Raw genomic sequence first — 3,813 nt, 5'->3', positions numbered from 1 at the left:
GCAAGTTTCCTAAAGAACAAAAATAATTTGGTTGCAGCCAAAGAAGGTGAACTGCAATAGTAAACACCTGTTGTCAGTGGCTCCAGGAAAGTTATTGAATCTTTTGGTAAAATGAGCTTCATGTCTCTTACAAGCATGTTTGTGTTTGCTGTTTTATGTTTCTCTTTATATTTAGAATTGACCCAATGTGCTGTTGTTATAAAATAATTAGCAGAAACATGGCTACTGGAGAAGTGATTGCTAAGTGTACATTTCATGTTTTAGGAAAACACAGACTTGTAAAGGTAACCCATTAAACTGTCTGGAGTGAGATGGTATCAGTATTTTTTTTTAAATTACAATAAACCATAGTATATAATAAAGTGAAAATTACTTATTTTACTGTATTTACTTTTCTAATTGCTATACACTCCTAAGGCTAATTTAAATACCTGTAAATAATATCCTTACTCCATGAATCCTTGGACTGCTTGTAGTTTCTCTAATACATAGGTCACTTAGAAATCTAGACTTCACAGCTTTGCGCAGTGGCAGTATCGTAGCCAATGAGGTTTATCCGAGGCGCGATTATTGCTAATTGAAATCTAGACTTCAGTGGCAGATATTTGGCCCAATGTTAAGATGCCCGTTGGAATAGCCACTGCATGCCCTATCAGAGTGCCTGGTTTTGAGTCTGAGATCCACTTAGTATTCCTGCTTCCTGCTAATGTACATCATGGAGGACAGCACATGATGGCACACATAGTTGAGCCCCTACATGGGAGAACTGGATTGAGTTCCCAGTTCCTATTTTCAGCTCGCTCGCTAGCTCTCTCTCTCTCTCTCTCTCTTCATTCTCTCCTCAAAGAAATAATACATCATAATATTTTAGAGGTAGACTTCAAATTCAGCACTACAAAGTTTAAACTCCAAATACTGTTTCTCTGGTGTTCATTTTTACTGGATTTACTTTTATTCCTCACGTCCCCCAAAATTCATGAACTCGTAAATGAATATATATCAACAAGATCTCGTGAAACTTATTTTATCTTCCACATGATCTGAATCAAAATAAATTATTGCACAACACCAAAATCTACATGTAACGTTTCATATTAGTTGATTTAGACTAAGTATATTTAGAAACAACTGAGCATTTTCCATGATTACAATCATTTTCATGATGGAATCCTTGCTTCTAAGGTGCTTCCAATTAAAATGAAATAAATGGGTGATTTTCATTCACTTTCCCATGTTGGTGTTTATTGCCTGGCTTGATATTGCCATAAAGCATCTAAAAATAGTCCATGTCAAAATATATATAAAATAGAGGAAACAAATAAACTTCAGCAAACACCAGAAAGTTAAATAATTGCTAGCAACTTTGAGAAAACAGCATATACTGTGTTGATGGCAGTCCTGAGAATTCTGGTAGTTAGCCACCTGAGGACTTAATGCTCAAATAGACAAACCTTTTCCCTGCCACATAATCTAATCAGGAAGGCGAGTCTTTCTGAAAGACGAGTCATTTCTGTGTCAAGTTTTCTGACTTTCGAGGTAACCAGCTAATGAAATTTCATGTAAACATTTAGTGGAAGGAGCAAACATTACCCATAACTCCCTACCCCAATCTTTCATAGCCTGTTTATTACCAGCTTCCCCATCAGAGTGATATACAGTATGATGAACACATATTGCCCAATCATTATCACCCAAACCCCACAGCTCACAATGAGGTTCAACTGTGTTTGGGGACACTTACAATGACATATATGCATTTTTTAAAAGATTTATTTATTTATTTATTTATAAGGATTTATTTTATTTATTTGAAAGTCAGAGTTACACAGAGAGGAGAGGCAGAGAGAGAGAAAGAGACAGAGAGAAAGAGAGAGTCTTCCATCTGCTAGTCCACTCCCCAGATGGCCGCAACTGTTGAATCTGTGCTGATCCAAAGCCAGGAGCCTCTTCTGGGTCTCCCACATGGGTGCAGGGGCCCAAGCACTTGGGCCATCCTCCACTGCTATCCCGGGCCACAGCAGAGAGCTGGATCGGAAGAGGAGCAGCAGGGATTAGAACCAGTGCCCATATGGGATACCAGTGCTTCAGGCCAGGGCTTTAATCCACTGTGCCACAGTTCCAACCCCAAAGATTTATTTATTTATTTGAGGTACAGTTACAGATAGATGGAGAGACAAAGAGAGGTCTTCCATGTGCTGGTTCACCCCACAAATGGCCAAAACAGCAGGAGCTGAGCTGATTTGAAGCCAGAAACCAGCAGATTGTTCCAGGTCTCCCACATGGGTGCAGGGGCCCAAGCCCTTGGGCCATCTTTCACTGCTTTCCCAGGCCATCAGCAAGGAGCTGGATCAGAAATGGAGTAGCCAGGACTCCATCCTGTGTTCATTTGGGATGCCCACACTGCTGGAAGAAGTAAACCTACCATGCCTCAGTGCCAGAAGTATGTATCTTCTAGTGTCAGCCAGAGTAGTTTCACTGCCCTTGAAATCCTCCCTGCACCACTTGTTTATCCTTGTATGCACCCAACACCTGGCTACTGATCTATTCACTGTGTCCATGGTTTTGCCTTTTCCAAAAATCTGTTTAGTTGGAATCAGACAGCATATAACTTTTGTGTGTGTGTGACTAGCTTATGTTACCAAGTAATATGTATTTAAGTTTCCTTTGTGTATTTTCATTAGTAGATAGCATATTTATTTTAGTCAAGAGTGACATTTTCCCAGCATTTGGTATTGCCCTTGTGGTATATTTTATCCATGCTTATCAATGTGTTGGGGTGTCTCCCTGCTATTTAAATTTGTATTTCCTTTGTGAATGCCATTTTTACCTTTCTTATGGAAACATCAACTCTTCACCATAGTAGTTGCTCCATTTTCCATTTCTGAGAGCAATGTACAATGGTATAAATTTATCCACAATTTCAGTAGCATTTGTTATGTCTCCACTATTTGATAACCATCCTGATTGTGAGTTTGTTTTACATTTCCCCTGTTGTTTAAGCATGTATTTGTTTGTCATTCACATACCTTCTTTGTGAAAATATCTCTTTAAGTCTTTTGTACATTTAATAGATTGAATTCTGTGTTTCTTTGTCTTTATGTTGTTGTTGAATTCTAAGAGTTCCATATATTCTGAATACAAAACCCTTACCAGATAGTTGACTGGCAAACATTTTCTGCAGTTCTGTAGGTTACAGTTTCACTCTCTCAGTAACGTCTTTTGATGTGCAGTGCTCATAATTCTGATGGGGTCCGATTGATTTATTGTTTCCTTTGTTAGCAGTGATGTAGGATTCATATCAAGGTATCCATTGTCAAAGCCAAGGTCATGAAAATTTAATCCTATGCACTAGCACACACGTTAGTACTGCCAAGATGCCTAAAAGCAGAGACAACTTTTGGGCCTGAGTCCTTGACTGCAACTACCTTGAAACAATGCAGTGCCTTGGCTGTTCACCAGCATAGGTGTAAACAGCGCAGCTCTCCCCCAGATCTGTCGGGCAAAAGTGTGTAATTGCCTACGATCAGGCATTAACAATAAAATGCTGTTTTGGTCAAAAGCTTAACTCTTAAAATAAGAGCAGACACTTTACTAAAGATGATTTTAATCAAATAAGCATGTAAAAAAGTGTATAGCATCCTTAGTGATTGGAGAAAAACAAAATAAGACTACAATGAGATTCCACTATCCAACTTAGAGAATGGTATAATTAGAATGGCAAAAAAATTTGGCCACACCAATTGTTGGCAAGAACATGATGGAAATACAATATTCTCACACTGTTGGTGCAAATATAAAGGGAGTCATTGCACT

At 38.6% G+C, this 3,813-nt stretch overlaps 1 pseudogene; it reads left to right on the top strand.

Moving 5' to 3' along the window:
- Positions 1-516: 516 nt before the first annotated feature.
- On the top strand, positions 517-624 carry LOC149123684 (U4 spliceosomal RNA; annotated as a pseudogene).
- The last annotated feature ends 3,189 nt before the right edge of the window (positions 625-3,813 follow it).

This window comes from Oryctolagus cuniculus, chromosome 10, assembly GCF_051225735.1.
Source record: "Oryctolagus cuniculus isolate XC-2025 breed Fujian yellow rabbit chromosome 10, ASM5122573v1, whole genome shotgun sequence".
In the NCBI taxonomy this organism is placed as follows: Eukaryota; Metazoa; Chordata; class Mammalia; order Lagomorpha; family Leporidae; genus Oryctolagus; species Oryctolagus cuniculus.
The sequence above is the reverse complement of the archived record's forward strand: the minus strand, read 5'-3'. Positions and strand labels throughout refer to the sequence as shown.